Source organism: Lepisma saccharinum, chromosome 13 (genome assembly GCF_977018435.1).
Source record: "Lepisma saccharinum chromosome 13, izLepSacc3.1, whole genome shotgun sequence".
Taxonomy (NCBI): Eukaryota; Metazoa; Arthropoda; class Insecta; order Zygentoma; family Lepismatidae; genus Lepisma; species Lepisma saccharinum.
Genome location: NC_139241.1, coordinates 41,903,826 through 41,931,516, shown reverse-complemented (window position 1 = coordinate 41,931,516; position 27,691 = coordinate 41,903,826). Strand labels below are relative to the sequence as shown.

General features: G+C 40.2%; 1 protein-coding gene and 13 non-coding genes across 14 annotated transcripts in view; all 14 read left to right on the top strand.

Annotated features, from left to right (window-relative positions):
* Positions 1–29: 29 nt before the first annotated feature.
* On the top strand, positions 30–102 carry TRNAA-AGC (transfer RNA alanine (anticodon AGC)). The gene has a single exon. It is a non-coding gene; the product is annotated as a tRNA-Ala (tRNA).
* Positions 103–178: 76 nt separating this feature from the next.
* TRNAA-AGC (transfer RNA alanine (anticodon AGC)) lies at positions 179–251 on the top strand. The gene has a single exon. It is a non-coding gene; the product is annotated as a tRNA-Ala (tRNA).
* Positions 252–625: 374 nt separating this feature from the next.
* On the top strand, positions 626–698 carry TRNAA-AGC (transfer RNA alanine (anticodon AGC)). Its single transcript has one exon. It is a non-coding gene; the product is annotated as a tRNA-Ala (tRNA).
* Positions 699–774: 76 nt separating this feature from the next.
* Positions 775–847, top strand: TRNAA-AGC (transfer RNA alanine (anticodon AGC)). Its single transcript has one exon. It is a non-coding gene; the product is annotated as a tRNA-Ala (tRNA).
* A 76-nt stretch (positions 848–923) lies between these two features.
* TRNAA-AGC (transfer RNA alanine (anticodon AGC)) lies at positions 924–996 on the top strand. The gene has a single exon. It is a non-coding gene; the product is annotated as a tRNA-Ala (tRNA).
* Positions 997–1,668: 672 nt separating this feature from the next.
* On the top strand, positions 1,669–1,741 carry TRNAA-AGC (transfer RNA alanine (anticodon AGC)). Its single transcript has one exon. It is a non-coding gene; the product is annotated as a tRNA-Ala (tRNA).
* A 374-nt stretch (positions 1,742–2,115) lies between these two features.
* TRNAA-AGC (transfer RNA alanine (anticodon AGC)) lies at positions 2,116–2,188 on the top strand. The gene has a single exon. It is a non-coding gene; the product is annotated as a tRNA-Ala (tRNA).
* A 76-nt stretch (positions 2,189–2,264) lies between these two features.
* Positions 2,265–2,337, top strand: TRNAA-AGC (transfer RNA alanine (anticodon AGC)). The gene has a single exon. It is a non-coding gene; the product is annotated as a tRNA-Ala (tRNA).
* Positions 2,338–2,413: 76 nt separating this feature from the next.
* Positions 2,414–2,486, top strand: TRNAA-AGC (transfer RNA alanine (anticodon AGC)). Its single transcript has one exon. It is a non-coding gene; the product is annotated as a tRNA-Ala (tRNA).
* A 76-nt stretch (positions 2,487–2,562) lies between these two features.
* On the top strand, positions 2,563–2,635 carry TRNAA-AGC (transfer RNA alanine (anticodon AGC)). Its single transcript has one exon. It is a non-coding gene; the product is annotated as a tRNA-Ala (tRNA).
* A 1,119-nt stretch (positions 2,636–3,754) lies between these two features.
* TRNAA-AGC (transfer RNA alanine (anticodon AGC)) lies at positions 3,755–3,827 on the top strand. The gene has a single exon. It is a non-coding gene; the product is annotated as a tRNA-Ala (tRNA).
* A 76-nt stretch (positions 3,828–3,903) lies between these two features.
* On the top strand, positions 3,904–3,976 carry TRNAA-AGC (transfer RNA alanine (anticodon AGC)). Its single transcript has one exon. It is a non-coding gene; the product is annotated as a tRNA-Ala (tRNA).
* Positions 3,977–4,052: 76 nt separating this feature from the next.
* Positions 4,053–4,125, top strand: TRNAA-AGC (transfer RNA alanine (anticodon AGC)). Its single transcript has one exon. It is a non-coding gene; the product is annotated as a tRNA-Ala (tRNA).
* A 6,288-nt stretch (positions 4,126–10,413) lies between these two features.
* The window catches only part of LOC145997246 (CD151 antigen-like), a 139,635-nt gene continuing 122,357 nt past the window's right edge, over positions 10,414–27,691 (top strand). Inside the window, exon 1 of the mRNA XM_083134078.1 lies at positions 10,414–10,846. The gene's annotated coding sequence lies outside the window, so the exon portion shown is untranslated. The remainder of the gene's footprint in view (positions 10,847–27,691) is intronic.

Below are 27,691 nucleotides of genomic sequence, written 5' to 3'. Positions count from 1 at the left end.
GCATTTCAGTTAAGAACCGTTGCCGTCATGGGGATGTAGCTCAGATGGTAGAGCGCTCGCTTAGCATGCGAGAGGTACTGGGATCGATGCCCAGCATCTCCAAAAGTTGTTTAACCTTTTATTAATTGAATGGATTGGCTGCTGCAATAGCATTTCAGTTAAGAACCGTTGCCGTCATGGGGATGTAGCTCAGATGGTAGAGCGCTCGCTTAGCATGCGAGAGGTACTGGGATCGATGCCCAGCATCTCCAAAAGTTGTTTAACTTTTTATTAATTGAATGGATTGGCTGCTGCAATAGTATTTTAGTTAAGAACCGTTGCTGGCATGCGGATGTAGCTCAGGTGGTAGAGCGCTCGCTTAGCATGCGAGAGGTACTGGGATCGATGCCCAGCATCTCCAAAAGTTGTTTAACCTTTTATTAATTGAATGGATTGGCTGCTGCAATAGTATTTTAGTTAAGAACCGTTGCTGGCATGCGGATGTAGCTCAGGTGGTAGAGCGCTCGCTTAGCATGCGAGAGGTACTGGGATCGATGCCCAGCATCTCCAAAAGTTGTTTAACCTTTTATTAATTGAATGGATTGGCTGCTGTAATAGCACTTATGTTATGAACCGTTGTTGTCATGGGGATGTAGCTCAGGTGGTAGAGCGCCCGCTTAGCATGCGAGAGGTACTGGGATCGATGCCCAGCATCTCCAAAAGTTGTTTAACTTTTTATTAATTGAATGGATTGGCTGCTGTAATAGCACTTATGTTATGAACCGTTGTTGTCATGGGGATGTAGCTCAGATGGTAGAGCGCTCGCTTAGCATGCGAGAGGTACTGGGATCGATGCCCAGCATCTCCAAAAGTTGTTTAACCTTTTATTAATTGAATGGATTGGCTGCTGTAATAGCACTTATGTTATGAACCGTTGTTGTCATGGGGATGTAGCTCAGGTGGTAGAGCGCTCGCTTAGCATGCGAGAGGTACTGGGATCGATGCCCAGCATCTCCAAAAGTTGTTTAACTTTTTATTAATTGAATGGATTGGCTGCTGCAATAGTATTTTAGTTAAGAACCGTTGTTGTCATGCGGATGTAGCTCAGATGGTAGAGCGCTCGCTTAGCATGCGAGAGGTACTGGGATCGATGCCCAGCATCTCCAAAAGTTGTTTAACTTTTTATTAATTGAATGGATTGGCTGCTGCAATAGTATTTTAGTTAAGAACCGTTGCTGGCATGCGGATGTAGCTCAGGTGGTAGAGCGCTCGCTTAGCATGCGAGAGGTACTGGGATCGATGCCCAGCATCTCCAAAAGTTGTTTAACTTTTTATTAATTGAATGGATTGGCTGCTGCAATAGTATTTTAGTTAAGAACCGTTGCTGGCATGCGGATGTAGCTCAGGTGGTAGAGCGCTCGCTTAGCATGCGAGAGGTACTGGGATCGATGCCCAGCATCTCCAAAAGTTGTTTAACTTTTTATTAATTGAATGGATTGGCTGCTGCAATAGTATTTTAGTTAAGAACCGTTGTTGTCATGCGGATGTAGCTCAGATGGTAGAGCGCTCGCTTAGCATGCGAGAGGTACTGGGATCGATGCCCAGCATCTCCAAAAGTTGTTTAACTTTTTATTAATTGAATGGATTGGCTGCTGCAATAGCACTTATGTTATGTACCGTTGTTGTCATGGGGATGTAGCTCAGATGGTAGAGCGCTCGCTTAGCATGCGAGAGGTACTGGGATCGATGCCCAGCATCTCCAAAAGTTGTTTAACCTTTTATTAATTGAATGGATTGGCTGCTGTAATAGCACTTATGTTATGAACCGTTGTTGTCATGCGGATGTAGCTCAGATGGTAGAGCGCTCGCTTAGCATGCGAGAGGTACTGGGATCGATGCCCAGCATCTCCAAAAGTTGTTTAACTTTTTATTAATTGAATGGATTGGCTGCTGCAATAGTATTTTAGTTAAGAACCGTTGCTGGCATGCGGATGTAGCTCAGGTGGTAGAGCGCTCGCTTAGCATGCGAGAGGTACTGGGATCGATGCCCAGCATCTCCAAAAGTTGTTTAACCTTTTATTAATTGAATGGATTGGCTGCTGTAATAGCACTTATGTTATGAACCGTTGTTGTCATGGGGATGTAGCTCAGGTGGTAGAGCGCTCGCTTAGCATGCGAGAGGTACTGGGATCGATGCCCAGCATCTCCAAAAGTTGTTTAACCTTTTATTAATTGAATGGATTGTCTGCTGTAATAGCACTTATGTTATGAACCGTTGTTGTCATGGGGATGTAGCTCAGGTGGTAGAGCGCTCGCTTAGCATGCGAGAGGTACTGGGATCGATGCCCAGCATCTCCATAAGTTGTTTAACCTTTTATTAATTGAATGGATTGGCTGCTGCAATAGCATTTCAGTTAAGAACCGTTGCCGTCATGGGGATGTAGCTCAGATGGTAGAGCGCTCGCTTAGCATGCGAGAGGTACTGGGATCGATGCCCAGCATCTCCAAAAGTTGTTTAACCTTTTATTAATTGAATGGATTGGCTGCTGCAATAGCATTTCAGTTAAGAACCGTTGCCGTCATGGGGATGTAGCTCAGATGGTAGAGCGCTCGCTTAGCATGCGAGAGGTACTGGGATCGATGCCCAGCATCTCCAAAAGTTGTTTAACTTTTTATTAATTGAATGGATTGGCTGCTGCAATAGTATTTTAGTTAAGAACCGTTGTTGTCATGCGGATGTAGCTCAGATGGTAGAGCGCTCGCTTAGCATGCGAGAGGTACTGGGATCGATGCCCAGCATCTCCAAAAGTTGTTTAACTTTTTATTAATTGAATGGATTGGCTGCTGCAATAGTATTTTAGTTAAGAACCGTTGCTGGAATGCGGATGTAGCTCAGGTGGTAGAGCGCTCGCTTAGCATGCGAGAGGTACTGGGATCGATGCCCAGCATCTCCAAAAGTTGTTTAACCTTTTATTAATTGAATGGATTGGCTGCTGCAATAGTATTTTAGTTAAGAACCGTTGCTGGCATGCGGATGTAGCTCAGGTGGTAGAGCGCTCGCTTAGCATGCGAGAGGTACTGGGATCGATGCCCAGCATCTCCAAAAGTTGTTTAACCTTTTATTAATTGAATGGATTGGCTGCTGCAATAGTATTTTAGTTAAGAACCGTTGCTGGCATGCGGATGTAGCTCAGGTGGTAGAGCGCTCGCTTAGCATGCGAGAGGTACTGGGATCGATGCCCAGCATCTCCAAAAGTTGTTTAACCTTTTATTAATTGAATGGATTGGCTGCTGTAATAGCATTTCAGTTAAGAACCGTTGCTGGCATGCGGATGTAGCTCAGGTGGTAGAGCGCTCGCTTAGCATGCGAGAGGTACTGGGATCGATGCCCAGCATCTCCAAAAGTTGTTTAACTTTTTATTAATTGAATGGATTGGCTGCTGCAATAGTATTTTAGTTAAGAACCGTTGCTGGCATGCGGATGTAGCTCAGGTGGTAGAGCGCTCGCTTAGCATGCGAGAGGTACTGGGATCGATGCCCAGCATCTCCAAAAGTTGTTTAACCTTTTATTAATTGAATGGATTGGCTGCTGCAATAGTATTTTAGTTAAGAACCGTTGCTGGCATGCGGATGTAGCTCAGGTGGTAGAGCGCTCGCTTAGCATGCGAGAGGTACTGGGATCGATGCCCAGCATCTCCAAAAGTTGTTTAACCTTTTATTAATTGAATGGATTGGCTGCTGTAATAGCACTTATGTTATGAACCGTTGTTGTCATGGGGATGTAGCTCAGGTGGTAGAGCGCCCGCTTAGCATGCGAGAGGTACTGGGATCGATGCCCAGCATCTCCAAAAGTTGTTTAACTTTTTATTAATTGAATGGATTGGCTGCTGTAATAGCACTTATGTTATGAACCGTTGTTGTCATGGGGATGTAGCTCAGATGGTAGAGCGCTCGCTTAGCATGCGAGAGGTACTGGGATCGATGCCCAGCATCTCCAAAAGTTGTTTAACCTTTTATTAATTGAATGGATTGGCTGCTGTAATAGCACTTATGTTATGAACCGTTGTTGTCATGGGGATGTAGCTCAGGTGGTAGAGCGCTCGCTTAGCATGCGAGAGGTACTGGGATCGATGCCCAGCATCTCCAAAAGTTGTTTAACTTTTTATTAATTGAATGGATTGGCTGCTGCAATAGTATTTTAGTTAAGAACCGTTGTTGTCATGCGGATGTAGCTCAGATGGTAGAGCGCTCGCTTAGCATGCGAGAGGTACTGGGATCGATGCCCAGCATCTCCAAAAGTTGTTTAACTTTTTATTAATTGAATGGATTGGCTGCTGCAATAGTATTTTAGTTAAGAACCGTTGCTGGCATGCGGATGTAGCTCAGGTGGTAGAGCGCTCGCTTAGCATGCGAGAGGTACTGGGATCGATGCCCAGCATCTCCAAAAGTTGTTTAACTTTTTATTAATTGAATGGATTGGCTGCTGCAATAGTATTTTAGTTAAGAACCGTTGCTGGCATGCGGATGTAGCTCAGGTGGTAGAGCGCTCGCTTAGCATGCGAGAGGTACTGGGATCGATGCCCAGCATCTCCAAAAGTTGTTTAACTTTTTATTAATTGAATGGATTGGCTGCTGCAATAGTATTTTAGTTAAGAACCGTTGCTGGCATGCGGATGTAGCTCAGGTGGTAGAGCGCTCGCTTAGCATGCGAGAGGTACTGGGATCGATGCCCAGCATCTCCAAAAGTTGTTTAACTTTTTATTAATTGAATGGATTGGCTGCTGCAATAGTATTTTAGTTAAGAACCGTTGTTGTCATGCGGATGTAGCTCAGATGGTAGAGCGCTCGCTTAGCATGCGAGAGGTACTGGGATCGATGCCCAGCATCTCCAAAAGTTGTTTAACCTTTTATTAATTGAATGGATTGGCTGCTGCAATAGCATTTTAGTTAAGAACCGTTGTTGTCATGCGGATGTAGCTCAGATGGTAGAGCGCTCGCTTAGCATGCGAGAGGTACTGGGATCGATGCCCAGCATCTCCAAAAGTTGTTTAACCTTTTATTAATTGAATGGATTGGCTGCTGCAATAGTATTTTAGTTAAGAACCGTTGTTGTCATGCGGATGTAGCTCAGATGGTAGAGCGCTCGCTTAGCATGCGAGAGGTACTGGGATCGATGCCCAGCATCTCCAAAAGTTGTTTAACTTTTTATTAATTGAATGGATTAGCTGCTGCAATAGCATTTCAGTTAAGAGTAGTTGCTGTCATGGGGATGTAGCTCAGAACATTTTTAGATCTAATTTTCTGTAAACTCAAATAAAGTTGAGTTAATATGGCGCAAATAATTTCACGGAGCGCCTTGGAATTCTCTCTTTTACAACTTTTATCATTTAGATCGGTCGGCTCCTAGACCCTTTGAACTTGATAATACGATAATACTAAGAAAAGCAGGTATTGCTAGCGAAGCGAGCAATACAATTTTACGAAATTTATTTTTATTTGGATAGAATTTGAAATCAATGTGGGCGATTGCCCCTCTGTGTCCCCCTGCAGGTTCCCTTGGCCGTCAATGTTTGCCTCTCCGGCCCCCTCTACAATCGATTTCCGTCCAATGTTGGGGGGCAATAACCCCCCTGCCCCCTTGTGGTTGCGCCACTTCAAGAAATAGTATATTTGTATCATTTGATTGTGCTGTCTCCGGTTTCCGACAAGGTTACAACAGGAAGCTGTCAATTGAAATGGCAGATTTTGTCAGTCGAAAGAATTGTGCTCAAAGAGATGAAAAATAGCTTGTTCCGACCAGCGCATCCCTCTGTTTCCCACGCGAGACAAATCACAAACTTCCTGCCGGACAGAATTCATGACTTTGCGGTGTATTTTCTGACTTCACTGTTTCGAAAGGCGGCAAAGAAATACTGCTATATACTGGTAGCAGAGAATGAAGGGTAGAAGGAGGAAACGAGGAAGAGAAAAAGAGAGAGAAGAGGGAATGGATAAGATAAAATTGAAAGAGAAAAAGACAATAGAGGAAAGGGTGACGAAAAGATTAAAGATAAAGAAAAGACGAAAAGACAAAAGAGACCCCGGTCCAAGGAACTTTGCCGCCCCGTGCTATTTTACTTCTTGCCACTCCACCCAAAAATACGTACAAAGTAAACGTAATGTATGAACAACTAAGCTTGTTATCCGTGGCAATTTCACATGGTATAACCAATTTTTAACATAATAAAATGAAAGAATACATAATGTGAGAAGATATGTTTGTCATAAATGGAAAATAAATATATTTAAGCCTAATAATAATAAAATATCTGTTGCATTTACTCACCATAGTTTCTGCCGACGTGAAGAACTATCACCTCTCCTGTTTTGTTTCACTATTTCTTCATGACTATTTATACTGTACATAATTATGTACATTTTCCAGAACGTTGTACATGAAGTAACATATCTTCAGTTCATCACTATTTACAATAAACTATGTGTGTACAATTATGTACGCCTCGTAAACCACGATTTCCTACCATTAGAGCTGCGAGGGAAAATAAAATCAGGTTTCGGTCTCTCAGGTGGACCTTTTTTAACGATCGCCACTCTTTCGGCGTCACTCTAATGTGGATTCCATTTTGCTGGATCTGTATTCTTCATACAGTTCCACTACATCCTGAGCACTGACAAAAGGAGATTCTGTTTCACTTTTTTGCTCAAATACACCATTATCATCAGAATCGCAGGTTCCTGCCAGTAGTTCAGAATCACCGGTTTCGAATTCTTCGGCATTCACTACATCGCTTGCCTCAAGTTTCAGAAATTTGTGCAAAGCTCCACTTTGTTTTACTACATTGCGCTCTTTTTCTCATTTGCGTTTTACGATATTCTACACCCGAGAGTCTTTTTTTCCTTTTATCAGACATACCTTAGTTTACAATCACAAATGAAACAAATAATTTTTAAATCTCTTACGACGACTTGACAAAGCAGTTGTTTTAATGACAGCACAAATACACAAGTCTCTCAATACATTGTCACACTCAAACGCGCGCGCGTTCTCACACACGACTTACACTCAGTGGCGGATTAAGCTTCCTCGCCGCCCCTAGGCACAAACTTATTGTGCGCCCTTTTCAAAAGAAAAGTAGTAATTTATTTGCAGTATTTTGACAGGCTAATATAAAAATTAGTGAACATACTGAAATAAAAAACAAAGGATACAAATCAATAACAAACAATTCATTTTCTGTATGTGCTATACCTAGAATTATGTAATGTATTGAGAAATTAAATTCACCACTTACCAGTCATAAATGAAGCCGCTTCCGCCTCACTTTGGTTGCTGGAAACTCGTGTAAAAGTTCTAAGACAGCGAAAACTCTACTTAAGACACTGACCCAGTACGTAAGTTCCGTCTGAATATGTGATCGATCGAAAATGGTTTTCCAAGGTCCAAACAGATTTCTGCCTTGTTAAGAGTGCCAACTCACAGTTATTGTGTTCTTCAGAATTTTCGTGTGATGCTAGAATATTTGAAATGTTTTTCCAGTCTGAAATGCCGTGGGTTGAGATGTTTGTCTTCCCCTTGAACAACCTGCATGATGCACAAGAAACGGCACCAGTGCTGCACGAATTTAGCAAATAATTCCGCAAAATTGATTCACCATTTACAAGTTTACGAAAAAAAAACAACTATTATTTAAAAATCTTGTCTTACCTGCTATGAGTCTTTGCGATTTAGAAAACTCGTTTTCAGCATTCTGATTAATTCCACGTCTTAGAAGAATGTCAATTGTAGACTCATTCAGACACCACTCGGCAGGATCGTCACTAACGAAATTTGCACTCTCACTGTCACAATCAGGAACTCCTACGAAATGAGGGGACACTATCTCAGGTGCACTTTCTTCCTCCACTAAACCCACAATATTTTCGACATTTTGCGTTTCACAGAGTTCACTCGATGTAGCCGCTTCCACTTCAGTTTTTGAACTGCTTTCGGAAATCACTTGTTCCTTTCGCCTAAAAAACGTATCCACTGTACCAAGCTTTTTCTTTAAGGTTGCTTCTCTTTCACGCTTTTCGTTTGCAAGTTTACTTAACTTTGTTCGCTTCATGTTGCCTGCTGCATAAAAAAAAACACCAAATCGCAAACGCACTAGCAACAAACTGAATGCACCAGCCAGAGAATCCAGTAAGACAAAAACTAGTTGCGGTCCACGCGAAAGCTGCACTCACTCACTCACTTATCAGCAGTGTATATGTGTTTATTTTTTTTAAGACTGGCATTGTTACAGATGCGAGTTTTAAACAATCAGTCTTCTTTCCTGCCTGGCCATTAACAAACGCTTAGTGGAAGATGGAGTGGTATGTATTTACAAAAACAAACCAACAAAGGCTGGGCGGTTTGCATTGTCATTGTGAGCGATAAAAGCCACAGCACGGGTTAAAACAAATTGATTGGCGCCTGAGGAGGCAGATCAGACGAAACATTTCTTGATAACACATAGGAAATCCGATACATCAAGGTTTCTTTCGTATGAAACGAAAGTGTTGAATCCGTTGATTTGAAACATTGGTTTCATAGGTCTAAATTGTAACTGTGCACGTAAGACACTTTTTATTATTCTTGATATTCTGGAAAAAAGATTTGCCGCCCCTAGGCACGTGCCTAGTGGGCCTATTTGGTAATCCGCCACTGCTTACACTAACTGCACTATCGTTACAGCGTCAAGATCGTAAATGAGGTGCAACCAGCAACGACAAAAACAGCGGATATTCTTACTTACAATTGCGTCTTGCGCGATTCGGCAATACCTATCACCACCACCTTTCGCGATCAACACGTCAAAGAACAATGCAGCTCTATTTCCGACTACCGAATGCGACACGTCAGTTTAACTCAAACCTCGATAACAGGGGGCGGTGGTGGAGGACTGGCGCCGCACACGCAAAGTAGACGTTGCTTACCATTTTCACAGACAAAACAATAATAGCTGCTTTTGTAAGAGGAAAACTAATATAAACTTTCGGCACTGCTTTCTTTCGCAGTTACTCTTTGTTTTTCTTATCCGTTTCTGCTTTATACTGCATATGCAAATGGATTTAATTTGAATTTTCTCCGCCCCAAGAAGACCAACTGCCTCAAATAATGCAGCTTCCATTTTTTATACATTTTGCGCCTCCTAGAGCTTGCCGCCCCGTGCAAATGGTCGTGTTGCACGTACGGTAGAGCCGTCCCTGGCGTGGGTAAGTGAAATAAATAGAAAAAGAGACGAGAGGAAAAACATGACAAAAAAATAAATAGAAAAGAGAAAATATAGAGATGATATTAAAGAGAGCGAGCGAGAGCGCGATAGAGGAAGGAGGGAAATAAAATTAACAATAAAGATAAATTTATATCTGCACAAAATTGAAAAAAATGGTGATATACACATAAATCAACAGAAAGCATTGGTGTAGGTAGGCTGTTATGTAAGAAGTTGATGTGGTGTTTAAGTCCACTTTATGCACAGTAAGGCTAATTGGGAATGGACCTACAGTTTAAAGGCGGCTCCACCGGGTATCCAAAATGGGACCCCTTGATTACAAGGCTACCACTGCGCCATCGGGGAGGCCTTTTATGTAAGAAGTGAACTAATGTTGCTAAATAAAATGATTTTCTGCTAACATGTTAATCTTTACTTTTTCGGTGCGAAAATGTTACAGAGTGGTTGATGCCGTTTTACCGCTAAAATTATTATATTGATTGATTGATTGAGATAGTTTATTTTACTTCGCGTTTTGTGCCTCTTGGCTAATTTGCGAAGATGGGAATGAGTGATGAAATGATGAAATTGATGAATGGACATTCACAAACAACCAAGCCCGATCGGGATTCGAACCCGGGACCCTTGGCGTCGCGGCGCGATGTGCTAACCACTTTTTTTTTTTTTTTTAAAGGAAAGCCCCTACGCGGAAGCTTCCCCCATCACACTTCATTCACTCATATCATTTCATATTTCAATTTCAAGACTTTTCAGGACAGACAATCACAAACATCCATGGCCGAGCCGGGAATCGAACCCGGGACCCCTGGCGTCGTAGCGCGATGTGCTTACCACTCCGCCACAGGGGCCGCCCAACCACTCGGCCATAGGGTCCGGCTAAAATTATTATAGAATGCGTATTTTATTTGTATACCCTCAATCGTCACTATTTCTTGTCTTCTTTGAAATGTGCAACGTCACATATCTGGGTCATGCGTTTCCCATACTACAACATATGTTGTTTACTTTATCTTGTGGAAAATTTGTAAAGAAATCTATAGCACAAAAAAAGTTATACATCTGTTTTCAGCTCTTCTTTTTATTTTCGCGAGGTTCTGCCTGTATTTGTGTTGGTTGTCGGCCGCGCAACCCTGCTGCCACCTGTGCGCGAGAAATGCAAGCTCCATCACGATGTTTGAGGAGGCGGAACAGTGCGCCGCAAGTCGTGCCAACGAGAGTGCGCTGCTATCGGCCAGGGACCTTGAATGGTTCGCGACAAAAACATCTGCGAGCTTTTCCCGTGCATCGACTACGCAAGCAGCTTTCAAGGAACGTGTGAGTGTCCCGTAGTCATCGAGCGGAACAGAAAATATCTGTTCGATTCGCGGACAACGTGTTTCGAACGGTGTTTCATTGTGCAAAACGATCGGAAGGTGTTCCGGCATATCGCTGCTCGTTCAACAAGGCCAGCTTTGTGACAGGTAGTGAGTGAGTGAGTAACCTGTTGTGCGAAATTTTTTTTTTAATGATGTGAGGTGTGCAGTGCGCTGGAAAGGAGGAGGCTCAACATGCCTTGCGAAGAGAAATTGAACCAAAATTGAAGACCTGTTTCATGACGGTTAGATAATAAGGTAAGTTAACCTTATCAAAGCTTGTAATTATCTTATCTACTGCTTATCAGTTGCATAAGCTGTTAAGTGTCCCCGGTTTCATTTGCCGAGCTACATCGCCATGCGAGCCAATGTTATATCCCTATTTACGCAGCTTTCTCGCCATGGAAATTAGTCGCGACGTTAATGATCGCACCCGGATCTTTATACTCTATCCTCGGGAATCTGTGGAGGAAGCGCACGCAAAGAAGTATCTGTGCAAGTAGTGACTCGAGAGGACCTGACCAATGAACTCATGAGAGGAAAAGTGAGTGCAGCTACCAGCCATTTGCAGCAGGGCGGACTGCTTCGCTCCGCCAACTCGCTTTCTTCTCTACTTTACCGTTATGCGACGCCTTGCTCCACAGTTATGGTGTAATGATTTCCAGATTTCTCGGGAAATTTCAAATTGCCATGTATTAAATTAGTGCTTAATTCTAGAAGATTTCTACATTTCCTTGAAACGGCCGTTTTCATGAGAATTTCTGTGTAAAATTAGGTATTCAAAGTGTTGTAGGGAAATCCCTAACATTCTCTATTTGGATATGTCCGGATTTTTCTTTCTGATCCCATCCCGAGAGGGTGGTTTTAGGGTTTCAAATCTACCCCGAAATATCTTGGAAGTAATATTATTAATGCAGGGATATCGGATCTGTTTTTTGGGGTGGGGAAAATGCAGCTGTTTAAATCCAAGAACCGATTTTTGCAATTCTACCGCCTCCCACACCAATGGCGTATTAAAGGGAGGGGCGTAGGAAGTGATCGCTTTCCTAAAATCCTTCAAGGGCCATCGTGCCCCCTTTAGGGGGATATACCCGCTTATAGCTTCATTTTAATTTTCGTGTGTATTGAAAACTAATTTGCATAGTTGTAATTAAGTGAAACAAACATTGAGACATTTTACGACGCACAGGGTAATGCCGTGGGTGCTAAAAGATGGAGACACTGGAACGGACTTTAGACGAGGGAAAATACTAAAGCCTGGTTTAAATTGGTCGAGTAGACGGTAGAGTAGCGGAGCGAGTAGGGTAAAGCGAGCTACTCTCCCCGTGTAAACAACTGAGGAGAAGAGCACTGGAGCCAGTACTCGCTCCTGTAGTCAGGACAGTCAAGTAAGAAGAAAGAATGAAAGAAAGAAGAAAGAAGGATGAAGAGAAAGAAAGAAAGAAAAAAAGTGTGTGAGAGATAAGGAAAGAACGAAGAAAAGGAGATTCTCTCTCTCTCTCTCTCTCTCTCTCTCTCTCTCTCTCTCTCTCTCTCTCTCTCTCTCTCTCCCCCTCTTTTTCTTTCTCTTCCTTTTTCTCTTAAGAAGAGAAGGGAAAGTTTCTTACCCCCCTCCTCTCGAGAGAAAGAGAGAGAGAGAGAGAGAGAGAAGGAAAGAAAAAAAAGAGAGAGAGACCTTCTTTCTTTCCTTCTTCCTTTCTTTCCTTCTTTCTTTCTTTCTCTCCTTCCTTCTTTTTCTCCTTTTAATTCTTTCTTTCCTTCCTTCTTCTTTCCTTCCTTCTTCTTTCTTTCTTTCGTCTTTCCTTCCTTTTTTCTTTCTATCCTTACTTACTCTCTCTCTCTCTCTCTCTCACTCACTCTCTCTCTGGAAAGAGAGAAAGAAGAAAGAGAAAGAAAGAAGAGAAAGGAAAGAAAAGTAGGGAGGATCTCTCTCTCTCTCTCTCTCAAAAAAGAAAGAAAGAAGGAAATAAATTTCTTCTTTCTTTGAAAGAAGGAAAGAGAGAGAGAGAGAGACAGAGAAAGGAAAGAAAGAAAGAAGGAAAGAAAGAAAAGGAAAGAGAAAAGAGAGAGAATGGCAAAAGGGGAAAAAGAAGAAGAAGAGCTTTGTTATTTCTTTCCTTCCTTTTCTTTCTATAAGATACCTCACTTTTTCTTTTTCTTCCTCTTTTTCTTTCTTTCTTTCCTTCCATATTCCTTTCTTCCTTTCTTTCTAGACAGAGAGAGAGAGAGAGAGAGAGAGAGAGAGAGAGAGAGAGAGAGAGAGAGAGTCTGGCTGTCCAAGGAGGACAGTGACTCGACCGAGTTGCTTCCTTTCCCATTGTTTTTTTTCACTCGGCAGAGCATTCGATCTATGTAAACGCTTTCTGAGGACAGTGTCTATGTTGCGTGTGTCTCCATGGAATTTGTGTCATTTATAGGAACAAACAAAACAAACTACGGGCGGATGAGGCAATAAGTGGTGCAAGGAAATTAGTTCTCTTTCCAGACATGTCCTTGTGCATTGTTGTATTCATTTCTCGTGAAAAAAAAGGCGTGTAAATAGTTTCAGAAAGTTTGTTTTAAATCGACAATGACGTCCATGGGTTAATTCTGTCAAAATAGCACCAAACAGCTGCAGCTACTATCCCACTTTTCTGGAGTCAAGTAGAAAGTGTGTAAACAGCTACTCGCCATAGAAGGGTCGAGTCGAGCAGACAGGCCAGTAACTCTCCCACTCACTCGACCAATGTAAACCAGCCTTTAGTGAGGACAGAAGAATTTAGTTTTACCTTTAGTAAAGGGGCTGACGCAGGGCTCGAAATGTAAATACTCTTTTAAAGCATTCACATAAACTAGTTCTACGTGGAGATGCATTGTTGCCGCGAGGGGGCGTAGCAGAGTATGATCGTGTCTATGTTGCCTACATCTTTTGTGTGTTGCGGTTCTAGTTTGTACTTTATTTATTAATGATTATTATTTGCCATGTCTTGTGGATTTGATTATTCTGACATTATTATTCTCCTGCACGAGATCTTTACACAAAATCGGTTATCCCTCAAATTTTCATATTTTATATTTTCCTTGATTAACATAACTATATAAAGTGGACAAACTTTTTTTGTTAACACTCACGATTTCCGTCTCTGGAAATTTTATAAGGGGAAGAAAATTCCAGAAGACCTGTGTCTAATGTATTTTATATTACTTGATATTTCTGTAAATATTTTAATATTAACTATTATTAATTGTAATACAGCGCATCGTTTCACTAGTCGGTAATCTTTTTGCTGTAGTGGCGGCGACTGGGTTTCAAAACCGGGGGGGGGGGGGGGGCAAGGACAGTTTGCTTTTCCTTGGTAGATAAGGTTTAGTAGGGTGCGGGGGCAAGGAGGGCAACTGCCCCCCCTCCCGTGAAACCGTCGCCACTGTTTTGCTGTAATAATGCGACCAACATTAAAAAAAGACAACGCCATGTTAACGAAAGCGACAATCCGCTCCAAGAAAATGTCGTTGATCCGGTCCATTTATATTGTGAGTTGGTGTCATTTATTGCAATTAAATTCCGAAATTAATGCACTATTTCCATACGCTTAAATATAATTTGGTCACATCACAGTATTGAAAGTCCTGTTTATTACACAAATAAGTTGTTTGTTATACCACGTACCTCCAAAGAAAGCTCGTCAGCCAATGATCGTTCAATGTCTTTAATTGACTTATCTGTATGCACCTGCCTTGCATCTGTAGGAATCTCTTCAGAACGAGCGGTGGTTCCATCTATACAGGGTGTCGCAAAACTCTTTCAACAACGCTTGGGTGCTGGTAGATATCATAAAAACAAGTAACTTTTCCCTATAAAGTTTACCTCAAAAGGGGTTAGTTTCTGCGCTATAAGCGCTTAAAATCTATCCTGTACGTATGCAACCCAACACAGCAAACGCTTGCTCTGACATAACTACCAGGGGCGCGTGGCAGGGTTGCCACTAGCGTGCCTCGTTAAGAGAGACGACTTGAAAACAACAACTTGGGAGTCTTGCCTGAGCAAAATTGAAAACATTGCGATGTTGTAAGAAGCATTGACAGTATTTATAAACTGACCAAGACAAATAATGGGCAGACTGAAATTCAAGATTACTTATTCTAAAATATTTCCATAATTGATTGATTGATTTGGTTTATTTTAATTCGCTTTCCTGCAACCTTTGGCTAATCGCGAAGATGAGGATGATATGATGAAATAACAAATGACACCAATGTCTAGGCCAGGATTTAAACCCGAGACACCTAGCGCCGTAGCGAGCTGTGCTAACCACATCACCACGGAGTGTTTCGTGTATCATGCAATATCAACAATTGCAAGGGACACGTGAGATAGGGGAAATCTACGAACGAACAAACGTAAACATGATGTGCTTGCTGCCTCGTTTCGAACACGCAGACTGTAATGTTATTACAATTTATTTGGAAGTTATTCCTATCTGTGCTAATGTTATTGCTAATCATGTTCGTCTCACAAGTAAGTAATTGCAAGGCTTTTTTAATTTAATGATTGATTGATTAATTTGCTTTATTTTACTTCGCTTTTGTGCCACTTTTGCGTAATTTGCGAAGATGGGAATGAGTAATGATATGATGAAATTGATGAATAGACCCTCACAAACATCCATGTCCAAGTCGGGATTCCAACCCAAGACCCCTGGCATCGTAGTGCGACGTTCTAACAACTCCGCAACGGGGCCGGCTTTTAATTTAATGAAACACGTTGTTTAGACATTAATAAATTCACACATTAAAACTAGTGCTTAGTAAAAGCCAAAGCCAAGAAACGCATACTTATATCAAGGGCTGAACTGTAAAGGGCACTCGTATTGCACAACGACAAAAAACAATTTTGCGAACAGCAAAAGTCTATTGAGTCGCCTCGGTGATCGAGTACGTTTAGTGATCGACACATGATCTCTTTATCGAAGGTTCCTGATAAGAGCTCCGGCCTGGAGAAATATGCCACTGGATCATTCGTCTTCGTAGTTCCGATTATTCTGAAAAGGGAGCAGGTACTGCACCGCTACACCTATTGGTGCATTGAACTTAACGTAAAAAGAACACTGTAAGAAAACTGAATTCATAACGTCTGTTAGTTCTCTGCTCTTAACGAATATTTTGACTCTTGGAACAATAGTGGCGTTAGAAAAATCAAGAACGAATATACTGACAAGAAAATTTCATTTCTGCAGTAAAGGCATGTTTTGCTGCGAATGTGATTGCAACCACGATGGTAGAGTGTAATGCACTAGCAGCCAGCAGTTTTTGTTCGAATGTCAAATGTTCGAACCGAGGCAGAAAGCACATCATGTTTACATTTGACCCTTAGTGGATTTCCCCTATCTCACGTGTCCCTTGCAATTGTTGATATTGCATGATACACGAAACACTCCGTGGTGATGTGGTTAGCACAGCTCGCTACGGCGCCAGGTGTCTCGGGTATAAATCCTGGTCTAGACATTGGTGTCATTTGTTATTTCATCATATCATCCTCATCTTCGCGATTAGCCAAAGGTGGCAGGAAAGCGAATTAAAATAAACCAAATCAATCAATCAATTATGGAGATATTTTAGAATGAGTAATCTTGAATTTCAGTCTGCCCATTATTTGTCTTGGTCAGTTTATAAATACTGTCAATGCTTCTTATAACATCGCAAGTATCATTAATGTTTTGAATTTTGCTCAGGCAAGACTCCCAAGTTGTTGTTTTCAAGTCGTCTCTCTTAACGAGGCACGCTAGTGGCAACCCTGCCACGCGCCCCTGGTAGTTATGTCAGAGCAAGCGTTTGCTGTGTTGGGTTGCATACGTACAGGATAGATTTTAAGCGCTTATAGCGCAGTAACTAAGCGCTTTTGAGGTAAACTCTATAGGGAAAAGTTACTTGTTTTTATGATATCTACCAGCACCCAATCGTTGTTGAAAGAGTTTTGCGACACCCTGTATAGTGGCCCCGGTCGAAATAAGTCGAAGAGTAGCTTTGTTACTTTCGTGATTCTTGAAAATGACTTTTCCCACTATTAACAAAATACGTAGACATTAACTGAAGCACTGCAGTTCAGTAATATTTTACATAATTTTGCAACACTGAAATGTAATTCTACAGCTCTAATAGACCTGAGAGGTGTTGGAAAACAATACAGGGAGGTAATATGTAACGTGTTGAGATGGACACGTCCTGACACGTTTCCCCACCTCTCAGTACCCTGGGGAGGAAGAACCTGTTACTGTTGTTCGTTCCTCGCAGGCTACAAAGGAGCTGAATTGTGCTTCGTCTAGGCAGTTCGTTAGGAGCTCGTTATCATTTTCAGGCGCTGCACCAATGCAAGTTTTGTTGAAGCCGAGGAACATATTAACATATGTCTTCCGACGGCAATCACGCGGTCTTTTCACACCGTCTTCTGCTCTTGCTAACCAAAGAAAGCGTCAGTCATACTCGAACAAGGAGCACCGAGGCAGTCGTCGATTAATACAAAAGCCGTTCTTTTGTTATCCATGTATTGTGATATCCCCTTCCCCAACCTGTCTTTCCACAAAGGCAGATTAATGGCTTTATCTCGATATAACAGATTACCTACTGTTTAAGTGGTCCGAGCGGAACTTGCTTTTGTTTATTAGAATTGAACACGATCTCGGCACAAAAAGTTGTGGGTTCATGTGTATACATATAATGACACATGCACAGTCAACCGCAATAAAAGTGGGACTCCTAAATACGTTATGTGTGTTGCTTAACTAGGCGGTGGTAGAAGTTGCCATTGAAAATTTGCTATTAAAATCCTCATATCGCCTTAGAGTTAGGCAACACACATAACGCCATGCATGGAAGCGATTATTTCAGGATCTAGGTGTCCCGTTTTTTTATTGCCGGTGAGTGTACCTTTACCAATTTTCATCCTGTCATCACTCATCTTCGACGTTGCGATAAGAGAGAAGTGACAGATGTTGGGAGTCCCTTCAACAATTCCACCCAATCATCATTCATCCTCATCATCACGATTACCCCAAAAATTGAAGGAAAGCCACGTAAAATACGTGAAATATACAATGTGTGAATGATAAGCATAACGCCCAATCTCCAATTAAAATTACTATTGAAATATTCTGTCTTGGAAGATAACACACCCACCAAATAGATCTTAAACATACGAAAATACAAATTCATAAATATAAATTGAAATATGATTAGGAACTCCCCGTTGGTGTAGTGGTAAAGTCGTGACCTTGTAATTAAGAAGTCCTGGATTCGAATACCCGGTGGAGGCACATAGTGGTTCGGATCCCACTATTAACTTTAGCTAGGGACGTAAAGTTTGCATTTTATTTTTCCCTAAATTTCGATGTTATTTTTATTGCAAGTTGGTGTTATTTTTCGCGGTTTAGGACAAAATTCGGTGTTATTAATTCAAAATCAATGTTATTTTTATATGCGTTCTTACTGTTTATTTCTGTGCTTAAGTGTTTTATATTGCTTTGGTTCTGGAAAATTGAGACAAAGTTTAGCTTTAATGACAAAAATAAATAAATACATTTATGGCTTACCTTTGTGAGAAATAATCAAATTTCTTGCATTTGGAAAAGTACTTCATCTCATTTGCCACTAAAAACCACCAAACTGCAACAAATGAAGCGTGACAGTCTCTTTTGAATCAAAGCTAGGTTAGAAATAACATAACTAGCGCTTCAGGTAAAACTATTTGAACAGAAGAAATGTTATCCCCAGTTTATATTGCATATTTCGGCGTTTTTCGCGTTAAGGCGTAAAATTCGGCGTTATTCTGAAAAAAATGTCATAATTCGCGTTATTTCGCGATTTCGAAACACCGAAAATTTGCCTCCTTAACCTATCCTAATACATTTTAAAAAATTTATTTTGCTGTCAGCAATTTTCCGGTGTTGTGAAAACGAAAACTTCTCGTCCCTAACTATAGCTTAAAAACACAACCAGACAATCAAATGTGGTGAGCAACAAATTATAGAACTTAAAATCAAAGATGAAGAATAATGACAGATAATTAGTTTTATAGCTTTGTTTCAACTACCTCTTCTCATCAAAATTCATGCCGATCTGCGTGGCAGAATGGTTAGCACAGCGCGCTACGACATCAGGGTCCCGGCCGGAGGATGGGTGTTCTTTTTTAGTGTGTTCCTTCATCAGTTTAAGTAAAAAAAATTCAATGTTCATATTCATTCAAATTACCACACGGATTTTCAGTCATTTGGACACATTTGTTAGAAATATTTGTCTATTATAACTTGTAATATAATGTATATTGGTACAATGAATGTAAATCACGTGTCTTTTTTTTTCTTTCATCACATCCCTGTGGATATAACCTTAAGGTTTAGTTGGAGATAAATTGTGCATAACTGTGTTCATTCTGTTTGCGTAAGGTTCGAGAAATAAACAGAACATTACGAAAGAAATGAGCGCCATCTATTGTAGGATGAACTAATATTTACAGGGAAATTATCGATTGCTATTTTTATTATTTTTTTCTTACGTACTGTAGATATACCGGGTGAGCAAAAGGTAACTGTGCACCTACACTATGCTTCATTGCGCAGAGAAAAACTTCCCTTTCTTGATGTTTGTTGGTTAGTAAGACACTCACTGTTGTCAGTCACTCATTATGGTTTCTTCAGTTGTTTCTTCGGAGCGTGATCTTGCAAAGCGCGTTACTTCATTAGCAATGGTTAGTCTCTGAATCACTGGCAATGCTCAACACGCTTGTCGTGGTGTCTTTCTTGCATATTTTGCACTACTGTTATTTTGTAGGGGTGTAAATGTAAGTGCTTTTTCAGTGCGGTTCTTCCGCTGCCGTACGACACACTCACTTGCTGTGACAAGTTACGAATTGACCGCCGCACTGCATTACGATGTGGTGGATCTGTATCAGGAAACCTTTCCATAAACTTATTTCGCACCTCTTCCGTATATTCACCTCCATGTCGAAAGACTTCTTCCACCAAAAACACACGAGCTTCGAGTAACAAAACCATTGCTAATGCAGTTCCGCGCATTGCAAGATTACGCTCCGAAGAAACAACTGAAGTAACAACAACGGAGTGACTGATAACAATGAGAGACTAACAACAATGAGTGTTTTACTAACCAACTGTCCATGCCCTTATGTACCAACTAACATCAAGAAAGGGAAGTTTTTCTCTGCGTAATGAAGCGTAGTGTAGGTGCACAGTTACCTTTTGCTCACCCCGTATATTTGTTTTTATGCATGTTGAGTGGTATACATCAGCATTACCGATCATTTTTTCCATCGCCATGTTAATTCTCTGTTTTACGCAATGGATGTCTCAAGATTTTAAACAAAACGCCAAACAACCACCAGGATACGTGAAAATGAGAGTAGTCACGGACAATTTGCTGTGTAATACTTGTGCATTCCACTGTACCGATGTTGTCATTTATCCCCGCAGCTCTCAGTGGCGCGTGGCTAAAGAGTTTGATTTGTGTAGACAAGAATTAATTGTAGTTACTGCTGCCTAATATAATACGTACCGTATTTCCCGGCACATAAGACTCACCTGCGTGCACATTTTTGAGGAAAAATATCTCTCTATCACTCAATATTATAATTAATTTACAGTATATCAAATATAAAGTAACATATAGGTCTACTTTCAACAAATGACTTATGTAATCTAACTAGGAAAGAATACGCATTTTAATCTTCTTCGTCAAAACCCAGACATTCATCTCCGGAGCTAAATGACAAGTCACTTCAAACCTCTTCTAAATCAGAGGTAAAATATTACTGAACTGCAGTGCCTAAGTTACTGTCTACGTTTTGTTAATAGTGGAACAAGTCATTTTCAAGAATCACGAAAGCAACGCTCGGGGCCACTAGATGGAACCACCGCTCGTTCTGAAGAGATTCTTACCGATGCAAGGTAGGTGCATACAGGTAAGTCAATTAAAGACATTGAATGATTATTGGTTGACGAGCTTTCTTTGGAGGTATGTGGGGAAAATATAACAATCAGGAGCTGAGTCCCCATACAACAAATTATCCTCTGTGCCATCCAATGCACCACATTTTTAAACGATTTAACAGCTGTCTTAGTTTTCACAGCATCCAATGAAGTTTTGACCCATTCACAAACTTCCTTCTTCCTGGTGATAACCTGAGTATCGGCGTATACAAACGCACCATATTATTCAAAACTATTTTTAAAGGAAATACAACCACAAATACGGTATGTTGCAAAATCATGTACCAATTTAAGCTAAGATTTCACTTGCTATGTTAATGTCCAATAAACACATACCTGCAATAAATATGTTCTTTAACGCTTAAAGCATTGACAAAATAAGGCCATTACTTTTCTTCATTAAAGCCATAAATACGTATATAACATGGTCATGTGTTTCTTATTGGAGAAAGCTGGAAAGCAGGGGTACCAGGGGAGAATGTTGGTGGAGGGAGTTGCAATGCGGAAAGTATGAGTCACCAAAAATTCACCTCGTTCCGAACAATTTGGACAATGGACTTTGCCTGCTAATATTTACGCATCCAACGCTACCAGTATGTGCCTAGTTACCGGACGTGCCGGAAAAGAGAAATTAAATTAAAATAGTGACACTACACCTGAAAAAATTTATAAATAAAAAAGGGGAGGTATTCTATTGTGAGAACCAATCACTTGACAGGCGTTGAAAGTGGCTAAAAGGCCTGAATGACCTTTCTATTAGTGTCGTAAAGGCACTGGAGACAAATGCATAATTGATGCAGCCTGCCGTCGACTCAAATGCGACCATTGGGCGATTTCTTGGTTCCCTTCTAACCAATTCACAGCGGCGACTAAAGCCGAGGTTGAATATTAATAAGCTCAAGACGCGAGACTAATTTGCATCGGGTTGTTTTTCCCGCGAAGACCCTTCTCCCTCGTAAACAACATCGCTCAATGAATAATTCAATACCGGCCCGTGGCCTAACAGAAAGCTCCGTTGGGGTAGAGAATGCGCTTTTTAGTCGCCTTCACGCCTATATCGGCATACCTTGTAGTCATGGACTTGTGGCGCTAGTGTCGTCGTTCAAAAAGGAGAGGAAGTTTCGAGAAAGGGGGGAAGAATGTAACAATTCTGTGAAGAGGGTGTGGGCATGGTTCCCGTAAAGGGCAAGGAAATAATTAAGCTAATTAAAATCACTTAGTTGCTGACCAAGGCACTTTATTAAGATATAGAAACACTTAACGTTTCTACCCTGGATCAGGGTCTTCCTCAGACGAAGAACTAAACTAAAATTATGAAATATACACACAGGGTTGAAACGTTACATGTTAAGTGTTTTTATATCTTAATAAACAGCCTTGGTCAGAAACTTAGTGTTTTTAATATGGAAACAAGGCTTAATTTTATTACGATTAACCTAATGATAAATAATGATGTAATGTTACCAGGCTTTCTGTCTACTCACTTGTTTTTATAGTGAAAGCAGAGATATATATATTTCAGTAGGGGTCCGAACCACATGTTTCACAAATTTATAATATAAATGTATATAATCAATACATTATAACTTATAGGTCTATTCATAATTACAATAAAAATATGTATATTAATTAATATTGTTATTGTTAAAAATGCAATATAAAAGTAGATATAACAGCACGTATTCATTATGCAGCTAACGTAATTTGTATAACAACTGTCCTGACAAGGTTATAAAAAATTAATATTCTTTAAATAACAGAAAAATATATTATGTCCATTTGGTAACAAGTAGGCTACGATGCCAGGGGTCCCGGGTTCGAATTTCGGTCTGGGCATGGGTATTCTTTGGGAGTCCCTTCATCAATTTCATCATAGCATCACTTATCTTAGATACTGGCAAAGCAAAAACAATCTCAGCCTAATCCTTTTCTTCGTGTAAGCTCGTCAGAAGTAAATAATGCTCGATTGTACCGCAAATGCTAAAGTAGTATGTTTTGATTACTCTAATTGGCAAAGTGTTTCGTTGAGAGAGGGGGGTCCCGGACTACCATTGCCCACATTCGTGAGTGCAAGATAAGGTTGTGGATTTCAATGGCTGAGCATGTTGACAGGTCAACTCCCAATCTCGGCATCGAACGAAGGTTTCTTGTGTGAGTCCCGTCATGTGTGTTTAGGTGTTCAGTGTTCCTTCATCAACTTCATGTTAATTTCATCCCTATCGTCACGATTAACCTAAAGAACCAAAATGTGTGCCACGCTCTCGGTGCCATCCCTGGAAATGCATAAGTATTACCAAGCAAATTGTCCACCGCTATGATTAATCTCTTTGTTTTACGCAATGAGGCTTTCAAGAATTGGAATAAAACGTCAAACAAGATGCTAATAAACTGATAAATGGAGGGCAAGGGGGGGGGGGCATGCCCGCCTGGAAAATAAATGTCCACCTATCAAGTGTATATTTCACACATAATTTCATTTCAGTCATAGTCATTTATGTTAACTATAAAGGTGTCGAAGGAACATGATAATTTCAGACTGAAACACTGTTTCTAGAGGGGACATCACTATAGCCTCTCCCTGGAAAAAATACCTTGCTTGCTCCTCCCTGGGAAAAATCCTGCGGACGTCTGCATTGCATACGTAAAATTCCTTAAAATCACATAGAATGCAAAAGAACAATGACTGAAAAAAGGCGTGGAAAATTTACCGAGCAATACTTGTGCATCCCACTGTACCAACCATATTAAGTAGGCGATCAGTTCCCAGTCACGGCACAGATATATTAGAGCTCCCACCACAATATATTTTTGAATCAAAAACGTACGAAAGATGGCACCATTGCAGTTGACCGAGGCCGAGTTTGTAGGCAATTGCCATGTTAGGAATGATATGCATACATTTTCTGTTACATATTTTTACATAAATTCCGATTATAGTAAATATTTTTATATATATGCACAATAGTCACACCCTGTCTCAAATTTTCAGTGAGTAATGCAGATATTCAAATGTGTGAGACAAACTTTCAAAGCAATATTTCTCCAAAAATTAGGTAATTTTTATCTGATTATTATCTATATCATCATTTATCACCCTACTTTGTTCTTATTACTGCTATATTTTAACAATTAATCCCTGTTTATTATGGAAATAGGGACTACCGGTCAGCAGTCGGTATTTTCAAATAATTTCTCAAAATATTTTTTTCTGGAATCTAAAAGAAATTAGATTAGATTTATTTCCTTTTATGTGCGAGCCATAGGCTGTACGCACTACATAATTTTGCTCTCTTATTTGTTTGTCCCCTATGAACACATTCTTCCCCTCCCCCAGCAGATCATTCGGTAACACTTTACTATACCGGAGACGGATTTCTTCAAATTTACAGGAGAAAGTACTTACGCAAATCATTTTCTGTAGCGTTGTTGATCTTCGGGAATGTAGTTTTGATCCATTTTAATGCGAATGCATGTGGTTTTCTACGAAAATCTATTTCCAACGCGCTATTGCTGCTGCCGCCATTTGCTTTCTGCACGAGAGCACCATACGCGCTATTGCTGCTGCTACAAGATGACGTGTCGAGGATGCGTCGTGAAATTGTTGCCGGGTGTGAAGATGCCATGGAATTTGTAAATCCGATGTTGTTCGTATATGCTAAATCAGTGATGTGCATCTACGCGTAAACAACGATAGTCTACATTCTACACGTAGACTATTTTATACACGTAGATTACGTAATCTATGTAAACAACATGGCGAAAGGTGATAACTTAGGAAAGGGCACCGTGGAATTAAAAGAAAATTATACTGCGTATCAGTTGCTGATGTGTAAGAATAACTTTTCATACTCTTTCTTCCAAATTCGAACAATTTCTCACCTAGGAAGAAACCTAATATAGGAAATATTCTAGTGTTTTATGGGAAAAAGACCACTCTTGGTTCACGACTGACATCTGTTGTTGTTTTTTGCATACTATTTATCTTCTTCCATAGTTGATAATAGAAGAGACAGAGAAATTTTGTTGTAAATAGGGTTCTTTTCATTTCGTTAGGAACCAATATAGTTGAAAATGTCACTTTCCTTTCATGAAACCCTTGAAAATTAATTTTAATGCACTTTAGATTTTCTACGTAGTCTATGTAAACTACAACCCAATGTAATCTACGCGTAGATTACGTGTAGACAACGCATGTAGACGTAAACGTATAGTCTACGGCACATCACTGTGCTAAATTGAACGAAAGGAGTGCTAATGGAACCAAACCTAACAGGCCTAACCTAACCTAGTAGACATACCTCGTCCCCGTGATGGTTCGTGGGGCTATCGTATGTACGAAATAGACATTATTTTCGTTAGAAATCCATTATTTCACCTAAAGAAATGTTCCGCAATGCAGAATAGTACGTTAGCAATGTAAAAAATTGTGAAATAAATCATTGATAGGTGTCTCCGGTATAGTAAAGTAGTACCGATCATTCAATCCACTCGTTCTTCTTCTAGTCTTTCTTCCTTCTTTCTCTTCTCACTTCTCTTTTCTTTCACTCTCACCAAAAACACTCCCAGTTTCTCCAACTTTTCCACACTTGCTGCACTCTGTAACACAACTAATTTGAGCGCTCCTTCCTTTTCAAAACGAAATTACCGAATACTAAATACCCGGTGGATGCACACTTCGAATCCCTTTTTAAGCTGTAGGTCCAGTCCCGATTAGCCTTACTGTGCATAAACTGGACTTAAAACACCTAATCAATCAATCAATCTATTTATGTCCATATTTCAAATTTTAGCTACACAAAAATCCAGGCTTAAGTAGAGTTGGAAGTGGTGGGAAAAAAAACGGCTTTTTTGGGGAAAAAAACGGGAGGTTCTTTCCGCAGCTTTTTTGGTCCGGCTTTTTTCAGAACAGTGTCTCAAATCAATGAAAATACAGGAGTTGGCAGTATTTTTCCTGTCCCATGGTTTTCGTTTATCTCCCAACCTTTAAAATAGACACTCTTATAAAATACAATTTACAATATGAAATTCGTAGCTAGACATAAACAGTGTTTTCAAGAAAGCTGGCTTTTTTGAATGGGCGGTTCTTTCCGAGTGTTATCTTCATATTTCGGTAGGCTTTTAGATATATCGATGTAGTATAAACATATTCACATAACTAGAGTAGTTTTGTATGTGTTTCTAATGGAACCTAATAGTATGATATGATTTTCAATATTTGATTTTTTTTGTGCGAACACGTACATGAAGCAAAAATGCAAATCTCTTCACATTAAATTTTGTGTTCAGTAAAATATATCTCTATTCCGGATTTCCAGTACATCATGTATAATTTGGTTAAATGGCCGCTAAACCAGGGCACGGAGCAACTAGTGATGTATTTTGGTTGCTTGTTGCAGTGGTTCTCAACCTTTGTGAGACCACAGACCAGTAAATTTATTTCCTACAAGTCAATGCCCTGATTCAAACAATTTCACTTATAAATACATTTCTGATTTTTAAAGTTTATATGGAAATTAATATGCACCCTTAATTAATATTAATATATAACCTGTGGTATAATCATAGTTCAATTATGTATAGACCTGCTGTCAAATATAAAATTAGATTTAAATTAGTCGTCAACCCCTGGGTGCAACGGACCTTTTGCAGGCAGGCTGTTGAAAAACACTGGCACTAAAACAGAAGCAGAAGCAAATAAGACTTGGCCTCAAATGACCCAAAAAAATATATTTAAGAAATCTGGCCTGAACCTACAGTTTGAGATGAGATATGATGCATTCTGCCTCCACTGAGGATTGAACCTCAGACCCCTTCTTATTACAAGGCAACAGCATTACTTTATGCCACTCCAGAGGCCCATTCATGATTATCAAAGGAACCTTCTATCAAAATGCCAGATTTTTTTCCGACAGTACTTGCAATTTTTTTTCTGTAATTTACAGGCTAAATTAAATCTTAATCTCTGATGAAGTAACTAACAATCTTGTTAAGTATAGAGAACATTCAGACCGAAGCAACACATTAAAGTGGGGGTGTAACATTGATGTGGCAAGCGACATGGGCCCGTTCAGTCTATAAGCAAGCATTCACCACACATGCACAAACAAGACCAAGGCGAGACGATGTGTGCCACTGAAGGAGCTTTCAGGCTGAAGTCACAGATGACAAGCGACACAGTCTCCTTCAGTATAAAGGAACGTATTCACAGTGCATGCAAGAACAACAGACCGAAGCGCCACAATGCACAGTATTGAGAAAACAGTATAGTCCGAGAAACATGCAAGTGACATGTTTAGCTCGTTGTCGCACTTCGGTTCAAAGGGTTCAATGGATTACTGAGAGTCTGCTTTCAAGTGACATGTGTCACTTGTTGCTTCGGTCTGGAAGATCCTGAGAAAACTGTACAGACCAAGTGACAAGCGATACTTGCAGCTTATGTTGCTTCGGTTCGAAAGATTGCATTTACTTCTAAGGGTTGGTTTTCAAGAGCCACGTGTCGCTTCCGTGTGAAAGCTCCGTTAAACAGGATATATTCACGTATACGTATACTTCTGCATAGCTATGTGTTGTGAACAGTAAAGATTTTTAATTGTCCCGAAACATCGAATATTTTGATATTAACATTTTCTTCATATTTTATGACATCAACATTTAAATTGAGACACAAACATGCAAGTTTTAACCTTAGCACACCCCTGCCGTACCAGAAACTTACATACCGGGGGCCAGGCCTTTTTTTTATCACTAAAATGCAAGAAACCATTTTATTATTGAATCTCTGCTTCCCTTGCTGATTACATAAGGACTTATTTATTAATTATAATAATTACAAAAATTACTGTCATTAATAAAAAAATAATAACCAATTATTGCATGTGTCTCACATAGGCTATATTTTATCATTCACTAAAAATCATAAAATCCATAATATTTTTATTAATGCTTTTCAGTTTGCAGAAGTGTATTTGTTTATTAAATATAATAATTACTAACATTACCAGCCAATTATACATTGTCACTGGCATGAGTTTCTCGAATGAGACACATTCAAAGATGGCGCCTGATATGCCCACCAAGTGCATTTTGCCTCCTAATTACATTTGTTTTTATGAACAAAAGTAATAAAGAA